The sequence below is a fragment of the Artemia sp. Qi Xiang Cuo genome, chromosome 9 (genome assembly GCF_049724085.1).
Source record: "Artemia sp. Qi Xiang Cuo chromosome 9, ASM4972408v1, whole genome shotgun sequence".
Classification (NCBI taxonomy): Eukaryota; Metazoa; Arthropoda; class Branchiopoda; order Anostraca; family Artemiidae; genus Artemia; species Artemia sp. Qi Xiang Cuo.
This window is the reverse complement of record NC_142802.1, coordinates 52,831,771-52,855,050: the sequence shown is the minus strand read 5'-3', so window position 1 is coordinate 52,855,050 and position 23,280 is coordinate 52,831,771.

The following is a 23,280-nucleotide window of genomic DNA, read 5'->3' as shown; positions in this document are numbered from 1 at the left end:
TGCTATAATAAATGAGCCTGAAGCCTCAAAAAATGTAAAATAAATAAGGAAAAGTGGTGGGGCCCATAGAGAGAGGGGGGCATACTATTGAAACTAATAGTCCCGAAGGATTTTATTACATATACCTAAGTTTTGTGCAGTACTATAGTAGGCGGGAGGGGGGGGGGTTAAGTTCAAATAAATAACATGGAGCCAAACTCTAAATCAGAACCATTTAGATTTAAAATGGACTTTTTATTTCGAAGAGGCAAAAAAATTTTTTTTTTTGGTAAAGAGCATTTATTTATTACCTCATAAGAGGAGGGGGAAGACTTTTTTTTAATTTCATTTAAATAACATGGAGCCAAACTCTAAGTCAGAACCATGTAGATTTCGAATGGACTTCTTATTTCGAAGAGACATGAAAAATGTTTTTTTAAGCTTTCTATTTTACACAGCTATAATAACTCAGCCTCATGCTCCGCCCCCCCCCCCCAAAAAAGGTAAAAGTAGTGAGGGCCCATTGGATTCCACGTTACCCATAGGGGGGCATACTTTTGGAGCTACTACCCCCTAAAGACTTTATTACGCATACCAGGATCTTATGCAATATTATAGTACAGTTGTTTGTTATGTAATGGTAAAGAGCATCTATTTATTACATCATATGAACCGTTTCTTTACTTATGCAAATATTTTCTTCAAGATTTCTTTATCCTCTCTCTCTCTCTCTTTCTTGTGTATGTTTGAACACAAGCCTCTAGAAATTAAAACTTAGACGGTTTTTTTTTCTCAGGATTGAAAAGAATATATATATTTGTAGCAAATAATTTGATTTTGCAATATTTTTTTTCTAGACCGATGCCAAAAAGAGGCCATCAAAAATACCAAAAAAGATAAGAATTGTTGAATTGAAAGAGGTTCTACGAGCAGTCAATCGGTGGGAAAATGAAGAAGAGAATCAGTCGCCAAGACATGTTGATCCTTCTGTTATGAATAGTTTATTGAACCTAATTGAGACCACCCCTAGTCCTAGAATAGCTGAAGAACTCCCAATAACAAACGTGGACTCTTCACAAGCTATGATCAGCTCTTCTATCAAAAACGTAAGAGAAATTTAATTTATCCTCTCTCTCTCTTTCATGTGAGTGTTTGAACACAAGCCTCTTATTATGCATTTGTTTTTTAAATAGATTTAGTAAAAAATGTATTTAAAAAAATAATAATAATAATAGGGGAATGTAATAAATATGTGTTTTGTGTATGATAAGACACAAAATGTACCCCCATCTTTGTACAAAAAAAAACTAGAGCTACTAGAAACAATTGTTTGTTAGCATTCCATGACTTAAAAATTAAAAACTGAGACTGGTCTTTTTTTATCTCAGGATTAAAAAGACATTATATATTTGTAGCAAATAATTTGATTTTGCTATTATTTTCTAGACCGATTCTATAAAGAGGCCATCCAAAAGACCAAAAAAAATAAAGATTGTTGAATTGAAAGAGGTTCCACATGCAGTCAATCGGATGGAAAATGAAGAGAGAATTAGTCACCAGGACATGTTGATCCTTCTGTTATGAATAGTTTGTTGAGGCTGATTGAGACCATCCCTAGTCCTAGGACATCTATGTCCCATGAAATACATTCAGTCGAAGACAAAGATGAAAGTCAGTCCCCGGTCATGTTAATTGTACAGTTATGGACACACTTTTGTATGTAGTGGAAACCATCCCTAGTCCTCGGATGACACAAGATCTCCTGACAACGAACATGGACTCTCCACAAGCTATGATCAGCTCTTCTAACGAAATCGTAAGAAAATTAAATTATCCTCTCTCTCTTTCATGTGTATGTTTGAACATAAACCTCTTATTATACTTTTGTTGCTTAAATAGGATTAGTACAAATTGTATCTAAAAACTGGGGGGGGAGAATGTGCGTGTGTGTGTGTTTAATAAGCCCAACACCCCCTCCCACCCCCTCTCAACACCCCCTCCCAACACCTCTGTAAAAAACAAAAAACAACAATCATTGTGTGTGTGTGTGTGTGTGTGTGTGTGTGTGTGTGTGTGTGTGTGTGTGTGTGTGTGTGTGTGTGTGTGTGTGTGTGTGTGTGTGTGTGTGTGTGTGTGTGTGTGTGTGTGTGTGTGTGTGTGTGTGTGTGTGTGTGTGTGTGTGTGTGTGTGTGTTTGTGTGTGTGTGTGTGTGTGTGAATAAACAGTCATCCAGATTTGTCGGCTACAAGGGAAGTTCAAGGTTTAAAATTTGACGCAGGTTTGAAATGTTTTAAATATGCATTTTTTGCTGCTGCACCTATACCTCTTGCAGCAAAAGCTAGCATGAAAAAACTAGACAAATTTGCGCGAAATGGTGTAGAAAATTTCCCAAAACTAAATTTTGATTGGTTGGACGGCAAGTATCAGGTGTACTTAAAAGAAATAACAATATTTGTAAAAAAATGGAAAATCTTGGGTTGAGACTAGTGGCTCTTCAATATGATACAGAATTTGGGGATGGGGGGGAAGAAAACAAATAAAAAAGGAGTTTTGTTTTTAGTCAAGACACTGGTAGTAGATAATATAAAAAATTTGGTTTGGATCCTATATAATTTTACCAAAGATGTAAATCATATGGTAAGTTTTCCTCCATTACAGCAATTAATAAATTATTATCTCAGAGTGTTATGAAAGAGAAACATCACTGCTGCGCCATGTGTCTTTCCCCATTTCAAACTGAGAGAAAATTCACAGGTCATATACAATATTGTAAAATTATCAGGAATCAAAGGGTAGAAATACCAATAGCAGACAAACCAACTTTACAATTTAAAAACTTTAGAAATTTTTTGTTATAAAGTTAAAAGGTTTCATTACTTATCGAAGAAAGACTGCTGGATATATCTGAATCATGAGAATTAAACACAGTGGAAGAACATAAACTTGTAGCCGTGTCGTCTACACATAATCAACGAGAGCGCAACAACAACAAAATAAAACTGGTAGTTTTTTGAGACTATGGGAGAGGAGGGTAACATGGAAAAAACACTTGTAGCACTAATCAAAACAGCGAATAAGTCTATATCAAGATTGCGTCATACCAACTATCCCATGTCACTTAAAGATGAGGAAAAATGTGCTCTAGAATTAGGATCAATTTGTTGGGTTTCTAGGGGTGCTCTTGCCGAGAACGATAAAGTACGAGATCACAATCATCTTAGTGATGCTAATTTCACAGGGAAAAATAACTTTCGGGGGTGGGCTCACAAAAATTGCCATATAAAAATTAAACAGTAACTCTTTCTTCTGACTTTTAAGCACAATTACAAATCTGATCTGAAGTTTTTGCGATGATCAATGGCACAACTTCAAAGAAATGGAGATATAGATGATGCATGGGTGGAAGACAGCATTTGCTAAAAAATACATACCTAAGTCATCGGAAAAATTGCCTGTTTTGGAATTTACGTGGAAATATTTTGAAGACGGTGTTGAGTAAACAAATAAAATTCGCTTTTAGATTCCTTTAACTTTTTTCCGAAACCTTTGAGTGAATTGATTGACGTACAGAAAAACGATGATGGTTGTACTGCTTTCCCCCTTTTCAAACAAAAATTTCCAACCTCTGTACATGATATCCTAATGGTCAAAGATACTTGAGCCTATGATCATTTCAACTCCATTTCAAGATCTGCTGAGGAGAAAATTCACTCAATTGATTCGTTTTACGACAGTCTACATGATCATAGGTGCACCCCTGATGAATACAACTTTGCCAATAAGGTTCGGGAAGAGGAAGGGTGTAAAAATGGATTTGACTACTGCAAATTGTATTTATTAGGTGATGTGCTAACTCTGTTGGATATTGTATGTAAAAATACGGATCAAATTTATAAGGAATTTAATCTTGATCTAGGGTATAATTTTTCCAGTCCACATATGGTAATGGACCTCTTCCTTAAAATTAGTCGGGAAAAGATTAGACTCATCACCGACCTTGATCAACACCTGTTTATCGAGAGATCAATGAGGGGTGGCTACGTTTTCCACGGGAGTCGTATCTTGGAAACTCATCTAACTGGAGAGAAGACGGGGAGAAAGTTGAATGCAGTTTTCCTTGATGTGAGTTCGCTATACCCTTCGGCTTTGTCTCATTATGCTCTACCATGCGGTAATTATAAGTGGTTCAATGACCCTTTTGCCTCCAATTTCCCCAACATTGCCAGTGTTGAGGAGAATGGGCAGGTGGGATGGTCTTCTAAAATTGATTGGGAGATACCAGTGGAGCTTCATGATACGGTAAAAGATTTTATTTTTCCATGCATTAATAGATATGTGTCTAGGGACTCTTTGAGTCCTCGCAACAGATCTTTGGTGGAGGAGAAGTGAATGCATTGGTCACCTTCAAAACAAAAACTTATTGCCGATCTCCTGCCGAAAAAAATATTGTAGTACACCACGTGGCATTGAAATGGATGTGTAACAATGGTTTCAAAGTCACAAAGATCCATAGAGCCCTACAGTTTAATAAAAAATCCTATATGAAAACGTTTGTTAACACTTTTGTCAGAAAACGTTCTGAAGCAAAAACAAAGGTTGTATAGGAAATTCGAAAACTCATTTTAATTTTACTTCTGGATAAAAGGTGCGAGGGTTTTGGCAGTAAGAATCGTTGCGACGTTGTAACCTATACTAAACGATGTGCTCGAACTATTGCCGACCCAAACTAAACTTCCTTTACAATCATTGCTACAGACATAGTACTGTCGAGTAGGAAAAAAAGAAACATAGTATTGAGTAAAAATATTGCAGCAGGCAGTGCCATCTTGGAACTTTCAAAAAAGCTCATGTTGGAATTCTACTACATAGTGGCTAGGGTACAATGGCCGGGGAAGGAACAAGTAGAGGTCTGCTACGGGGATACAGATTCTCGACTGTTAAAAGTCAAAACAGAAAACCTACTTGACGATTTGGCTAACGGTGAAATCATCAGTTCTCGGATGGACTATACAAACCGGAATGGAGAAGTCTATCCGGAACTAGTCAAACGTCAAGCTCCAAATAAACTTTTATTTTTAAAATCAGAAACAGGAAGTGACATGATTTCTCGGGGTATGTTTGTAATTCCGAAGGTGTACTTTATACTGACACACACCGAGGAAATCAAAAAACGTTGCAAGGGAGTACCCACGCACTATGTGGAAAAGAATTTCGACATGGACGTCTATATGATTTGTATTGTTGAAAATACAATTCCACGAGCAAAACTGTTGGCAATTCGCTCGTTAAAATATAAAAATTTTACTGTAAATGTTGAAAAGATTGCCATGAGTACCATTTCTGACAAGGTTTATGTTTGTAGAGATGGTGTAAGTACCCTTCCCCTTGGGCACTACTTAACATCCGACCGTGACGAGTGTGTTCGTCATAGAGAAAGTCTCGGTGTGCGTAAACTTATTTAAAAATTCCTAAAACCTTGGGAGAGGGGCCTCACGGCCCACTTCCTGGGGGGGCCTCCGGCTGGCCGCCGGGGGGGGGCACTACTGGTAGAATCTTTTAATGATTTAGAGCAGATTTTTTTTGGTTCCTCTGTGTTGTATTATTACAAGTTTTTATTTCTATATATATATATATATATATATATATATATATATATATATATATATATATATATATATATATATATATATATGTACATACATTAACTAGTTTTGATTGCACAATGTAAAAAAAAATTGTTGCATTTCTAATATTTTTTTTGCATTGACTATTTAATTTAGTAAACACTTTGATTTTACTTCAGTTGTTGTTGTTCATTGAATAGAGTTAGATACAAATAGCAGAGAAAAAAAGAAACATAGATTATGTATCAGCTTATAATACCTTTGAGAGTTTTTTTTTGTTGGTAACAAATAAATGGAAAAACAGTACTTTCGATGAATATAATTCAGAACCGAGGTGAAATGTTGGCAGCAGAAAATCATGAAACTACCATAAAAAATACAAACTATTGCTATAGTGTTTGGCAACAATCATATGATAGAATAAGGACTGTTGAACCTGAAATTAAATTTATCAAGGGATTGGATGTTTTGTTCAATTAAATTGAACCAAATTCTTGGCTTATTATTGACGATTTAGCCAAATCAATAGAGCAATGGTCTGAGGAAACGATAAAATTGATCACATCACGTTCTTATCGTGAAAAAAATTTTGTCATCCGTGTTCTGCATAGTTTTTTTTATCAGGGTAAATATATGCCAACTATTGCTTTGAGTTGTGCTCAATAACTTGTTTACAAAGTTGTTAGTGACTTAAGTTACCTAATCGCATTAAACAAAAAAATTTATCCAGGTCAACCGAAACTCTTGTTGTCTGCTTACAATCAGGCTACATGTAAACCATATGGGTACATTGTAATTGACCTTAATCAAAACACACCTGAAGAAATATGTGTTATTAGTAATATGTTCGATTGTGAGATAACAGTATATCCGCCGCTGAGTGATAGGAAAAGATATTAGTTGAAATTATGACGCTGAAGAAGCTACATCACAATAGACACTTGTTCTCTGTTTCGAGTAGTTCAAAACCTCGGCTTAGGAAGGTCATATTGAACAATATAGATCGAGAGTTTATTAAACTCATTTCTGAGCTGCGTTCAAATTTAACTGCAGGCAATGTTCAACTAAGAGATGCTATTAAGAAGCAGACTAGACAACATCAACCCATTTTTCGTGCACTGTCAAAGAGAAAGACCAGTCAAAAACAGAAAAGAAAACATTTAGTTCAGGCAGGGGAAGGATTTTTCACAGTTTTATTGCCAATTATTGCCGGTCTTGTTAGCAATCTTCTTCTTTCTCCGTCTCAATCGTAACTCTATTGCAAAAAAAAAATGGCGAAACCCAATAAATTGAGTGCAATTGATGAAGCTCTATTTCCACTGCAAACTTTTGAGGGTAATCTCACAGATTTCCTTAATGATAATAGTATACCTGATGGTCAGAAACTTTTAATTTTTCAAATGGCACTTCGTCGTGTTGACAAGCAGAAACCATATCAAATTAAACCCATTAGTGTTGTGAATGTTGCAGATAAGATACAAGAGGCAAATATTACACAATCATCTGCATCAACGCCACTACTGCCACTCGAAGACCACTTATCAAAAATATTAGATCTATTACCAGTTGCCTATCGGGAAAAGGGTAAAAGACTGTTAAACTATTTGAATGAAAGCAGTGATATTAAACTTGATGCTACAAATCATCAAATCACCCTAGGTAGCAACACTTACAATCTCATTGATCTAATAACTGATTTTGCCTCAAATTGCAAGAAAAATCTATCCATTGACACAAATCTTTTGAAATATTTACACACATCAAACTTTCCCAAAGCACTTGTGATCAACAGAAAAATTTTAAAAGATTTGACATCATTCAATAATGAAAAGGATGAGGAGGATGATGATTCTGAAAAAGATGATTTCAAGACTCTAATGCTAACAAGTACACCTAAATCCAATTACAAAAGCAGCAGCAGCAGCAGCAATGATTCAACTTTAGCCAGTAGAAAAAAGCATCTTTCCCCGACAACTGCCAACACCTCTGTTAGTATAAAAAAGGGTAGTGGTGGACGAGGTGGTGGTGGTGATACACATTTACATGCAAAATGGATGAAACTCTAAACCGTATTTATGCAAATGTTGGTGATATTGGGAGTCTTAGTGCTCCCAGTACACTTGCTCAAGCCTCCAATGTTCAACAGAGTGTAGCAAAAGAATATGTTCAGAATGAACCTAGCTACACACTTCATCGAAATCGCAGACTTCGCACTAGTCAATATCGGAAAACTAAGTCATTCTACCCTCTGAAAATCATGCAAGCTGATCTTATAACTTTGGATGAATTGCAACGACAAAACAATAAACCATAAAAGTACATTCTATTTGCAATCAGTATTTTTAGTCGCTACTCCTATGCCATTCCACTGAAATCTAAGCGTGGAGATGAGATTGCAATTGATCTAGAATCAATACTTGATCAAGATTCCTATAAAAAAATACAAACAGATCGAGGAAGTGAATTTGTCAATCCACATGTGAGGAAAATTCTACTAAAATATAATACACAGTTATATTATAGTCACAGTCCACTCAAGGCTGCATTGGGTGAAAGATTGATTAGAACCATTCGTCTTCTCATTTCTAGATATTGTACACTCAAAAACACTGCTGTCTTTATTCATGATTTGGATAAAATTATGCAAGTTTGCAATCAACGTTCTCATCGTTCCCTGTCCAATCTTAGTCCTTTTGATGCTCATCACAATGATAACAATACATTTGACATTTTTGTCAATCAATATGCTTCTAACGATGAAAATGGAATAAAAAGCAAATTGATTTCGGGTGATAGGGTTCGAATCAATCGGTCAATCAGTAATATTTTTGAAAAATGGAATTATCTATGGTCTACTGAACTTTTTAAAGTGTCAAAAGTTCTAGAGACTAGTCCCGTGACCTATTGACTATGATATAGCAAAGATGATGAGATTTTGGGGGATTTTATGACTATGAATTGCAAAAAGTTAAAAGATAGTGGTATTTATCAAATTGAAAAAGTATTAAAAACTTGAACGGGGGGTGGTAAGAAACAGTTGTTGGTTCGCTGGCTTGGGTACAATTCTGAATTTGATTCTTGGATAGGTGTTGAAGACTTACACAATGTCCCATGATTTCTATGTGACATTCATGTCCAATGTTTCCGATCCTCTCTATGATGATTTGAATAGAACAAGTGATTTTTGGACTAAACTGTCACCTACCATTAAATTTCAAGGCAGATATGAAGTTGCTCTCGTCGATTGTATTATCAAGAATACATATGATGTTCTAAGAAAATAGATCTCATATGATATTAAAATACGACAGTTTGAATTCGGTGATGAAGGTGCAATGGCAGCTTTTGACTCTAATGAGTACCCTATTGCTGACATCCCCTACAGGGAATACAATAACATGCATGAGCTGTTTCGAGTTATCAACAAAAAAATTGCAAGTTGAAAAAAAGGTGGTTTCACTTTCAATTATTCGACAGAACAAAGGAGAATTTATATTACCAATCCATTTAAGAATGAAAGAATTTTCCTCAATGAGAATTTACGTGAGGTTCTCGGTTTTAACAACCGTATTATTAAGACAAAGAATGTCAGTGGTAGTTACAATGTTATCTATGCAGACTATGAACCCAGCTTCTCCTCGAACAGTTGTATAGTCATCTACAGTTCGTTTGTGGAATCCTCCAGAGTTGGTAAGTCCAGTGTCCCCCTTTTACGTGTTCTAGAAAGAAAAAGTACAGAAAATAATGTTCATCACTATAATATAAGACACGTCCAGTATGTTCCTGTAAACACTTCATATTTGGAACTCTGTCAGTTAACACTAACAACTGAACTCGGTAATCTTTTATGACAAATAGGTCAAGGATAGACTAAATGATCGTTTCGAATTTTTTCTAATCATACCAGGATAGGTATTTTCCCATTGATTACATATATCATAGTGACAGTTTGAACATAGGAATCCTCTGACATGAGAATCGCAAAATTCTTCAAGGCATGAATTACAATCTTTAATTTTAATGGCATATCCTCGGTGAAGTTTACATGGATTGCACAATCTACACTTTTCATCATATTCACTGACAGTAGTGCAATTCTCACAGGACGACCAACTGCCCAATGTATATAAAAATAGAGGACATGTGTAGTACATTTTTTTTTTCTTCACTATTGACACTCAGACTGCAGATTACAAACTAACTACTCTCCTAGAAAGAGTGTTCTTCTTTCTTTTACTTCGAGTACTCGCTTCAGATTTCCTAAAGACAGAATAGGAGGAGGAGTAAACAGGTGACGTCACACTTTAAACATGTTTGAGCAGGATTTATTTCCCGTTCTATTCGCTTCGTTGGAATGTGAGGTTTTAGATTTTCCATACAAACGTTTCCTGTTGTTTTCGGAAAATATAAGAAAAGTTCAACAGCAAATTCACAAGACTATTTTGTTTTATTTCAATCAGTATGTAAATAAATTGAGTCAATGATTTGTTATAATTATTTAAAAGCATCATACAATAATCCAAGACTGGAGAGTCTCGCTTTATGAATTAGTCAACCGTTTTTTGACTGAAGATTCACCTCTGTACCGACAATTTCTTAAACCGATCATTTAGATTTAAACATTTTTCCAAAGTGACAAGGTTCTGCATGATTGTTTCTTTCTCAAATACATTCATTTTTTTTACTGTTGATGTTTACACTGCTGAATACATACTAACTAGCAAATATTGAAGAAAGAAAATAGTCTGTTTCAAATACTTTCTCATCACCTATTGGTTCTTCTGGAAAGAGTAAACAACTCTCAAAAATGTTTAACTAAAAAAAAGAAAATGATCATCAATATATTTATTCAACAAATTTATATATATATAAGACAATATTATGCCTTTTTCAATAAATGACTCAGTCCATTTTTCTCTATATGCTCAACAATTGCATTCAAACCTGTTTGTGAGGTATATACATTCATTATATTCAATTTGGCCGCAAAACATAACTGTCCATCTATCTTGAATCGACTCAGAGATATTACATATCTACTAAAAATCTCATCCCACTCGAAAGTTAATCTGCTCCCTGGTGCTATTTCTACTGCAACATTTGCAGCTCTTTTTTTCACTTCATCACTATTCTCTTCCTCCTGTCTCTTAATGTTCAATACAGTGAAATTGCTCATTTTTGTAATATTCCAAAGAAAACAAAATAATATTCACAATAATACTATCGAACCAAATCCAATTTATAACAGTGACACTAACTAACTCCTTCCCACTTTATATAGAGTATTTTCCAAGGCTATGGGGTTTTTCCCCAAATCCTGTTGACAAATCAGTTAAGTAACTAGGTCTTTCCTTGTTGAGAAACTAATTAAATTTTCCCAAGATTATTCACAAACATGTTATGTAACTAGGGTTTTTCCCAAGGTCTCTGTTGACAAAAATATTTTTAGGTTTCCTCCCGTGATCTTGCAATTGGGACTCGGGGACTACGTACTCCCAATCAATGGTATATAGCACCACGTATTATGGTACCTAATATACTACTACCACCCATAAATAGATGGTGGATAATGGGAACGTTTCTAAATGTTTTATCATCCTCCACTGTTTAGAAAGACCCTCTGCAGAATTTGTTCAATGAAAGAAATACACCAGAGGGTAAAATGGATATTTACGCACCAATTCAGGGTAAATACTTTTTAAAGTCTAACAGTTCGTCAAGTCTGTGAATGGTTTGATTTGTGTTTGGGAAGCTGGGAACTAATGAATCTGTATAAAAGGCATGAACAAAGTTTCTGCCTGTGTTTATACCGTTGCCATTGCTGTTAGTATTGCTCCCAGAGTTAGGAAATAATGGGGGTTACATTGAACTGAATTAAAATACACCAGGTGCATGCAGGTTGTCAAAAGTGTGTGTCACTTATCATTTTGTCCCAATTCTTTAAAAAAATACTCCTGAAACACACGGGTCGTTTAATTAGAACAATAAGTAACTTTATTTAAAGTGCCGAAAAACTGTAGCGTGAAGAGCGAGGTGTTGAGGAGGGGGGCAATCCCCCTCTTCTCCGTAATAATTTCTGTTCGTTTTAAGTTTTAATGTTTCTCCTTACTTTCAGTTGAAAAAAACTTGTTTTTTTATTTAACGAAGTTTATAGACAAACATTTTCCGGTAATTGTGCATTATATGGGCCTTTCTAAAAAGTCAAGTTTGGTTAATACTAATGAAATACAATAAAATAGGATGAATATATAATGGTTTATAAGCAAATTTGGGGTATATATTTGCACATTAGGGGGGCGTAAAGCATAGCATATATTAAATACGTAACCAATCCTAACCTAGGTACCTTTCCACCCTTAATCCCCAAAAAACAACAGTTTAAACATCGTAACGCAATGAAAACCAGGCTATGCATTGCATTACTCTATAGCGGTCTCTTGAATTAACCCGTCAAAAACGGGTTTTTCGTGACTGGTTTCCTTGTAAAGGCCCATATAGTGCCCAAGTACCCATTTTCCTAAAGGTAATGGAAAAATTATGTCAAATAAAGTAAAAGTATATAAAAATGAAAAAAAATAATTACAAAAATACGCAAAACAATAACCTACTTACAAAAACAAAGATATGAACTCCCAACATTCAAATCTGTTGAGCAATGCTGTAGCGTTGGACGGATGTTTTTGCCAATATCGATATATACCAAAATATTTAATACCTTTAGAATCGATTGCTTATAAAAAGTAACGCATAATCAAAGTAGTTTATTCAAAGTAAAACATTAATACTAAGATTAAGAAAATCAAATAAAAAATCTTACTTCAATATTTTAAATTAAATTTTGAATACCAAAACCGAATATATTTGACGCCTTTATACTTCATTTTCAAAGTGACAACTAAATAAATACAATTGCTCCTCGAAAAAAATGATAATAAAACAGAAAAACATATCCGTTAGTAGTGATATATCTATATATTCAGCACCTACAAGCCTGATGCATGAATATGTGTTCAGTTCCAAAGGTACATGACTTTCCACGGACAGGTATTTAGTACTAAAGAAGGGAAATGACTTACCAGACAGGTTTCTGAGGCAAGACCTATTTTCTGGACCTGTCAGAGAGAGCGGATACAGAGGGTACTTAATATATAGTGCAATTTCAACGGTACATGACTCACCACGGCCATGCATCAATTACCGCGCCGGGGACAAGACTTGTCAGACAGGTTCCTATGGGTCAATATCCATAGCTAAAGACTTTGGTATAACGTATTCAAAAGTTTAATGAACTTTCTGTAAAAAAATACTGGTTTCAGCCGAAGGGTAAGATAATCATGTTTTTTGTATAAAATGTAGATTAACAACTCTTTCTAGATCATTTAGAAAAAACAAATCGAATAGATAGCCTTTATTGTTAAATTTATTCGTACTCAAATGGAGAATTTCAAGACATTTTTGGTAAGTGGATATTTTTATTCTTGTATTATAAAAAAATTTAATTATCTGTCATCTGGGTTTCTGACAAACAGTCAACTAGCATAGATAAGTATAGGATAATTCCCACGCTTTGTGACACCCGTTCAGGTATAAAAGGCAATTTGGTTAAAATGCGTCTTAAGTGCTTTGCAGAAATATCGCTTATTTTAGACTAAAAAAAATGATCAATGCCTGTCTTTAAAAATGCAGAATATCTTTAACGTGTTGGGGTGAGCTTTGGTATTGTGGTGGGGGGGGACGGGGCCCTCCATTATATTCTGAATAAAAATGTGAGGGGGCTAATATGCAAATGGCGTTTTTTTTTATTTATCCTGCCTGATGAAATGGGATTATTGACGGACACCTAAATGCGGGTATAATAGTTCTGACGAAACCTCCCTTTTAAATTTTTTCTGATATGTAAAAGCCAGGGCTTCCTCCCTCCAACTTTTTGGGCCCCCTACCCCCATTTTTTATACTTTTATTTTGAAGTTTTTTTTTTACTTTTTAACAAGGTAGTTTATTTTCAATTTTTTTACATGTCATAGAATGACATAAAACATACTTAAAACATAAAAAATTTATATTTAATATTTTCCAAATTTAAAATGAGAATGATATAGAAATGTTAGTCGTGAATTTTACTATTAGAAAAATAATGTTTGTAGTAGCACTTTTATTGTACTGAATTTTTTTGGACTTAAAAAATTGTTCAACTTTTTTTTACGTACCTTAAAATGATTAAAATATGCTTGCGGATGTACCAATCGTACTCTATGCTTCCTCATAGACACGACAAAGCTTTCCCAGTGGTACTCTTTGGCAGGTTATCGACACTACCTAGTTTATTGTACGTACTAAATCAGTTATTTTTCTATATTGGAAGGATTGACATCTGCATCATATTTTTGTTTAAAAAATGAAAATAAACTATTTGAGGAAAGTGTGCACATATGATAAAGTCATTGTTGTGTTGAATGCTGACAAAGAGAAGTATTTGAAATAGGAAACAAGTACAAGTGGAAGCACTATTGGAAATGTATGCTTGCGTTGTCATGAAAGTAAGAGTTAAGATTTCTTTGGAGTACCCAAGAATTTCCATTGTACAAATGGTGGATATGCGAGAGTATCATTACCGAGAGTATCTAAACTAATTTCTGAAAACTAAAACTATTTCTGAAATCTGTATTAGAACATCAAATATTATTAATAAAAGCAAATGTATGTAAACATGGATGTTCTTATTTCTGAAAACTAAAACCCAACTTTATTAGGAATTCACATATTATTAATGAAATCAGATGTATTTTAGACGTGGATGTTCTTATTTCTTGAAACTAAAACGCATCTTTATCAAAAAATCAAATATTATTAATAAAATCACATGTATTTTAAACGTGGATGTTCGTATTTCTTGAAACTAAAACCCAACTATATTGAAAAATCAAATATTATTAATAAAATCAGATGTATTTTAAACGGGGATGTTCATATTTCTGAAAACTAACACCCAACTTTATTAAAAAATCAAATATTATTAATAAAATCAAATGTATTTTAAACATGGATGTTCTTATTTCCTAAAAATAACATCCAACTTTATTAAAAAATCAAATATTATTAATAAAATCAGATGTATTTTAAGTGTGAATGTTATTATTTCTGATAACTAAAACCCAACTTTATTGAAAAACCAAATGTTATTAATAAAATCAGATTTATTTAAAACGGGGATGCTCATATTTCTGAAAACTAAAACCCAACTTTATTAAGAAATCAAATATTATTAATAAAATCAGATGTATTTTAAAGCTGGATGTTCTTATTCCTGAAAACTATAACCCAACTTTATTAAAAATCGAATATTCTTAATAAAATCAGATGTATTCTAAACGTGGATGATCATATTTCTGAAAACTAAAACCCCAACTTTATTTAAAAAATCAAATATAATTAATAAAATCAGATGTATTTTAAAAGGGGATGTTCTTATTTCTAAAAACTAAAACTCAACTTTATTAAGAAGGTAAATATTATTAATAACATCAGGTGCATTTTAAACGTGGATGTTCTTATTTCTGAGAACTAAAGCCCAACTTCTTTGAAAAATCAAATATTATTAATAAAATCAGACGTATTTTTAACGTGAATGGCCTTATTTCTGAAAACTATAACCCAACTTTTTTTTTATCAGATGTGTTTTTAACATGGATGTTCTTATTTCTGAAAACTAAAACCCAACTTTATTAATAAATCAAATATTATTGATAAAATCATATATATTTTTAACGCGGATGTTCCTATTTCCGAAAACTATATCCCAACTTTATTAAAGAATCAAACATTATTATTAAAATCAGATGTATTTTATGCGTGGATGTTCTTATTTCTGAAAGCTAAAACACAACTTTATTAAAAAAATCAAATATTATTAATAGAATCAGATGTATTTTAAACATGGATGATCCTGTTTCTGAAAACTAAAACTCTCTCTGCCTCTGTGTCAGGACGGATGTTTACTTGTCTGTTGAGATTTTTGAGAACAATTAACTATGTAAAATTAACAATAAACTAGGTAGTGTCGATAACCTGCCATGGAGTACCACTGGGAAAGCTGTGTCGTGTCTATGAGCAAGCATAGAGTACGATTGGTACATCCGCAAGCATATTTCATGTCATTTTGAGATACGAAAAAAAAGTTGAACAATTTTCTAAGCAAAAAAAATCAGTACAAAAAAAGTGTTACTATAAACATTATTTCTCTAATAGTAAAAGTCACGACTAACATTTATATATCATTCTCATTTTGAATTTGGAAAATATTAAATGTGAATTTTTTATGTTTTAAGTATGTTTGATGTCATTTTAAGACATGTAAATGTAAAAGTTGAAAACAAATTACCATGTTAAAAAAAGGTTAAGAAAAACTTCAAAAAAAGTAAAAAATGGGGGGAGGGGGCCCAAAAAGTTGGAAGGATGAGGCCCTGGCCTTTACATATCAGAAAATATTTAAAAGGGAGGTTTCATCAGAACAATTATACCCGCATTTAGGTGTCCTCAATAATCCCATTTCATCACGCAGGATAAAAGAAAAAACAACGCCATTTGCATATTAGCCACCTCAGATTTTTATTCAGAATATTAATGGAGGTTCTCATCCCCCTCCACAATACCAAGGCTCACCCCAACACGTTAAAGATATTCTGCATTTTTAAAGACAGGCAATGATCAATTTTTTAGTCTCAAATAAGCGATACTTCTGCAAAGCACTTAAGACGCATTTTAACCAAATTGCCTTTTATACCTGAACGGGTGTCACAAAGCGTGGGAATTATCCTATACTTATCTACGCTAGTTGACTGTCTGTCAGAAATCGAGATGACGGATAATAAAAGCTAGTTACACGAAAAGCCCCGTTTTTTTATAATACAAGAATAAAAATATCCACTTACCAAAAATCTTTTGAATTTTACATTTGAGTACGAATAAATTTAACAATAAAGGCTATCTATTCGATTTGTTTTTTCTAAATGATCTAGAAAGAGTTATTAATCTACATTTTATACAAAAAACATGATTATCTTACCCTTCGGCTGAAACCAGTATTTTTTTACAGAAAGTTCAATAAACTTTTGAATACGTTATACCATGGCCTTTAGCTATGGGTATTGACCCATAAGAAACTGTCTGACAAGTCTTGTCCCCGGCGCGATAATTGATGAATGGCCGTGGTAAGTCATGTACCGTTGAAACTGCACTGTATATTAAGTACCCTCTGTATCCGCTCTCTCTGATTGGTCCAGAAAATGGGTGTTGCCTCAGAAACATTGTCTGGTAAGTCATGTCCCTTCTGTAGTACTAGATACCTGTCCGTGGTAAGTCAAGTACCGATGAAACTGCACACATATTCATGCCTCAGGCTTTTAGGTGCTGAATATATAGATAGTTCACTACTTCCGTTCAGGGGGAAAGTACCAAAATTCCCCGCATTCTGTTCAGGGGATACATTTCTGATTATAATGGCTTCATATATCAGCTCATAGGTGCTCTTGCAATGCAACCAAAAGTTGACGGCATGTTTTTTTTACCAACATTGCCCCTTTTTAACTTGTTTTCCTTGTGTTTTCTATAAATAGGCGAAATTTCTTGTATACTAATAACTGCACTAATTACTAGTAAAGAAATACATTAGTGGTATTGTATTAATGACTCCAGGTGGTCCTATGGAGCTACTCTTTTCTTCTATAATGATTTAAGATAATGAAGAAGGCTTATGGCGATTCCTCAAATGCTTTCATCTACATAATCAAAGTTATAGATGAAGTTATTATTAATTGCAGTTATAGATAGCGACATGTTTTCTTTTCCATCAATACAACTGTATTGCAGAAGAAGCGGACCCATAGGTAGTCCTTCCGAGCGGGCCAATCATTCCAAGCAGACAGTTACCCACTATTGTGTATGCACTACAAGCGGCCAGCCCCCTTATTGTGTCAATCAAGGTAAAAGAGAGTACTCCCACCATACAAGCTGGGCTCTATCCTTATTGCACATAAGCTTCCGAGAAATTCACGAACTTCAAGAATTATGCCTTATCTGATGTTGCGTAATCATTCATTGCGTCAGTGAAACACTGTAGTGAATACAAGCGAACAGTAACTCCTTATTGTATTAATACGTACTAGCAGACAGAACTCCCTTATTGGTATTAATACATACTAGCAGACAATCCCTTATTGTATTAATACGTACTAGCTGACAGTACTCCCTTATTCTATTAATACGTACTAGCAGACAGTACCCTCTTATTATATTAACATGTACTAGCGGACAGTATACCCAGAAATTCATTTAAGACGGACATTTTATAAGACAACAAGAAAAAAGTCGAATAAGCTTTTGTGACGTTACTTAATTACCCCTCCTCCTAGAAGACATTCCTTCTATTGATCGTAAGTCAGTTTCTTTCAGGCAGTGAGATGGACAACATCGGAAAAAAAAATGTTCAACACACTATGTTTATAAACATTGGGCGGCTGGTCATAATGTGAGAACTGTACTACAGTTGATGACTATTATGAAAAGTGTAGATTATGCAATCCGTGTAAATTGTAAAAAGGATATACTGTACAGGTTAAGGATTGTAGTTACTGTCTTGAAGAGACTTGTGACTCTTATCCTAAAGAATATCTATCCTCCAACTGCCATTTTGATAAGTGTGATTAATGTGAAAATCCTTACCCTGGTATGATTGAAAAAAAAATCCTAAACGTGATTTCAGTTTATTTCTAAGACATTGGTATCGTCGTGGATTTAAATTGTTTTGGAAAGAAGAACCTCGTCTACGCTTCAATTGCAGGAATAATAAAAGAGTCTGGTTCTTGCGTCATCGCTGTGAAGATTCCGGCTACTATGATTGTAAATCTATTGATTTTTATTGGGCTGTTACCAAAAGCGATTCTTCATATGAGAATATTGTGTGCGACATTACTTCAAATAGTCTGATAGAAACATGTGAATTTACAATATGAATCGTAATAGTATAATTGACTTCACAAAGAGATTACTAAAAATGAAGTTACATTATATTGTGGAAAATGTGACCCTGACTTTGCACGCAAGGATCAGTACAAGTTGAATCCTAATGATCTGTTGCCACTAATCGTTGTCGACGATGACGACCTAAAGGACTATGAATAAAAAGAAGAAATCTAAACGATGAAGACAAAAGACTTTTTTATTATACATATATATTTTATTAATAAACAAATTTACATACATTATTAAAACACTTTATTCTTAGGGCACTGACATCAATTTCATACAGGTCTGAGAGGATATTTCCTACTAGAAAGTCATTTAGACGAGGATTGTCTACATAAATGTTCAGAAATTCATTGTAAGTATAGTCACGGCATCAAAAAATAAAATGTAGTAATGCATGAAAACTGCAGCTTTTGGTTGATGAATCTTGTACTCGCATCCGATTTTGAATAATTGTTTTCTTCCTTCTTTCAAGGTAGTTTTTGATGTGAGGTGGGTAAAATGCATAGGGTAGACCAAGAGGATCACAAATTTCTATATTCTTGCCTGTTTGAAAGATGTATAACCAATGACCCGTCTGCACAGTCGATGGACTACTATTAACAAACATAATGGTATTGTTAGCAGCATGAATATATTCAAGGCAATCTGAGGGCATGCAATAGGATTTGTACTTGGACATATATTGATCCATGTTAAATACATCAATTATTTGATTGGTGTTCATGGTTGCCAAGTCTATAATCAAAATGATTATAACAATCAGAATAAAATCAGCCCAAATCAAAATGGTATTAGATAAATAAAAATATTTAAAAAAACAAAACAAACCACATCTCCATCAGTAATCAATACTCAAATTGGAATTAATTCACACTCAGCAAACTATTAGCCTTAAAGAAACTAAATAAACGTTTATGAACAACCTTTTTCTAACAATTGAAAAACAATGGAAGAGTAGACATCAATCACCAATTCTCTGTTTCCCTTCCAGAGCCACCTTTATATACTGCTATGACTTTTGCAGGGATCGGCCAGAGTCACTAAAATCATTTTTTGTCTCTCTTATTTTAGCCAGTCCATTCTTGTAACTTTTTTTCAAATTGTCAGTAAAGTCCCTTTGTTTTCCCGATTTAAATTCGATGTACTTGGTGCTTATTTCAGTGAGCTAGAAAGGTAATGTAAAAACATATTGGACAACCTGCTGCTACCTGTTGGAAGTTAGTGATGGTAATAGATGAGATATGGATAAGATTTACTGCAAAAAGCCTGTGGGCCATAGCGACAAATAATACAGTGTACAAACATAGCTCAGGATTAAAATATAACTTTAGATAATACAAATCAAAAAAAGAAAAAAGAACATATAAATTGTATGCATCTTGCATAGAGAACACTACCGTCGGGGGTAATTTCCCAATAGGTTTCAAATTGATTGAGTGAGATTAATGTTACACTCTCCGTCAATGGTTTGTCAAAGTTACACTCTAAGCGAACAGCATCCGTTTGGACAATACTCATATCTTGAGTACCAAACAAGTCCATAACAATGATACCATGACTTTTTGCGAACATTGTATGGGTTATACCATTTTCATATAGTTGATAATCTCAATGTAGGGATTGCGTTAATTCATATAGGGTCCTATAGGATATATCAAAGGATAAATTGTAGAGAAGAATTCCATTTAATTTACATACAAGAGAGGAAAGTCCAAACAGTTCAAATTCATGTGGAGAACTTGTCCACTATCCTATGGCACTGCCACTTTCTACAAAAGCAAAAAGCAAGTTTCGAAGGAATTTCACCATTGGTAAATGAAGATTCTGTGTAGGTACTTGAGCCAGTGGCAATATGACGTTGATTAGTGATTGTGCAAGGAACGAGCAGTTTGATATTACTTCCAGAGGCTTTTAGTTTTTTAAATTGCCAAAGCAACAGAACTCATAACCTATTGTTTTCGTACATGAAGTATTGCCGAGGTGAGATTGATATTTGCATCGGTTGATACATCAAGTGTTTTTCTCAAGGTGAAATTGGACGGAAAGAGTTGTAACTTTATATCAATTTTAATATTAGGGGGAATCCATTGAGATATATTAAATTTTTCATGATTGATTCTACCTACTAAATGATACTCCTTGCTCACTACCGAAGTGAGTTCACCATCAGTATCAACATTTGATCTATTGTCATAGCCCATTGCCAGATCTCTCAATTTCTTACACGAATTCGGAGTCATCAAAATAAATTGTATTTAGCTTGCATAGTTTGATAGATTGTTGCTAGTGCTCACCAATGTTCCATTTATGTAGACACAAATTTGTTTAAACAAACTGTGTAGTATACCATTTACATAGAATAATCCATCGGCGGCGGAGGGAGCTATATTGTCAGACTTTTCCCTCGCCACAACTTTTAAATCAATAAATGTGGATGATAAATCTATGAAGTAGTCTTCATTGGAATAAATTTGAATATGTATGTTTTCAGAGAGTGGTTGTTGTGGGTAGAATTGTTCATAGTATCCATGTTTTACAAATGACATCTACGCTTTCTGCATTGAAAACATTTAGAGATGTAGTGACAGTGGGATGGTATTCTTTGTGGGGTAGATATACCATTTCAGTCTAGGAAAAGAAATACTTTTTTCGATCTAACAATTTTTTTTCTTGGTTTCTTTTTCTTCTTCATTGACAAGAGTGATGTCTTTCGCTTCTGACCTGATTGAACCTTTTACACCTTGTCGTGATTTCAATCGCTCGCCAAGGGATCGTGAGCTGGACCTGAGCAGTGGCGTCATTTCATTTTGAACTAAGGGGGGCTAAGCAACCACTGTGGGCCCCCTTAATTGGCCGGCTCACATTTGTTCAAGAGCAATATTTCTTCATAGTGGTTAGCACAGGTCTCTCCAAAAATCGACTAATAATAGTAACAACCACTTTAAGAGTGTTTAGTAAATACAGAGAGAACTTAAATTGGAAAGTAATTCACAGTTTTATTGTAACACCGAGAACCAACAAGGTCTCACTTTTCTAAAAATATTTTTCTAATTATATATTTTATATATTTTAATTTTAAACAATAACTTTATATATTTGAATATATTATGTAACCATAGCATTGAAGTCAAACAATTTCATAAGAGCCTTTTCACTAAATATCAGCATCCGATCCCTGAGCCTTTCGTCGCCTACTGTTGATCTTAAATAGGTTTTAATCAGGCTTAGTGTAGAAAAGAATCTCTCATTACTAGCCGTTGTGATAGGCAGAACAGTGAAGATTTGCATAATTTTCAACACTGCGAAATACGCTATTGACAGTGCTTTCAGACAATCGCGAAGTTCAAAGAAATCTTTTGGCGTAATAGCTAATGAGTGTACATCTTCTCACAAGATCCACTTACGAGGCCAACATAGTTGTGTCAATGTAAGCTTCTTTGTATTGCAATGTTAAACTAGCTAGTCAGCTAGTATTGGTAAACTGCGTGGATCATTTACGAAGCGACTTATAATCTAAGAGCACAATCTGTCTGTCACAAGAAAATAATTCTTTATGAAAGCATTTTTAGTTGGTACTTTCACTTCAGCAAGATTGTTTTTTTCCGAAAATGGACACGGTTACAAAATCACATAAGCAGGAATTTACTTGCTGTGCAAGCTTTTTTTTTACATGAAGAATCGGAATTCTGAGAGTTTTGCGAAAGGTCTTCAGTGAGACTGCCCTCACAAGAAAATTATTTTGCATTATGAAAGGTTTCATCAAAACCATCGTCAGTTCGCATGTCTATAATTTTATTTCGCGTACCTTCAATAAGACCGGTAGTTACTAGAGAAAAGTAGTTACAGTAATTACAAGGTCTAACTCCTGCAGCTGCTCAGACAATGTTCGTGGCACAAATTGTTTTTTCCGCTAGATGAAGTATAAAAATAAATTCAAATATTTGACGTATGGCTCCGAGTCTGTGGGCCTGAGCTGCATAGTACTCGTCACTAGATGTTCTAGTAAATGATAAGACGGCCAAATACAAATGTATCTATTCAGTGCTTTGTTTACCGATCTATTCCAGTATGCCCGTCCTTTAGTAGATGATTTCTCCAGCTGAAGACCAGTGATACCAGTAGCTTTCTGAACATAAGCAAATAGTTGGTAGGGTGTACTGCTATTCCTGATTAAACAGTAATACTCTTCAAGAGTTGATAAAAAAGAAGCAATTCATCTCAAGTCTGAATGGAATCACCCAACACAAGATTGAGTCTTTGAGGATGGCAGTTAATGTAAATTGCATGCGGTTCAGTTGATATAATACGTGCTTCCCCTCCTGAAAATTAGTCGCTCATGACACTGTCTTGGTATTCTTAAAGAAAATGTAAAAAAGAGCAAATTTCGACCTCCCTCTGGATGTTCAACAGTGAATTCCCCTCACCTATCGTAGATTTTATTGGACTGACACAAGCTGATAGTTCTGAGTTTTTCTTTTATTATTTAGATTGTTTCTGTATAGCTCTTATCTGTTAAACTTCTCACTTTTTTTCACTTTTTTATAAGTTGGTTCAAGCTAAGCCTTCCACCCCGCTGATAAAGCGTTTCGTTTGTGAAGTCGAAATATTTGGTCTTTGATTGTTTGTAAACTTTATTTTTAATTGTCGTATTAAC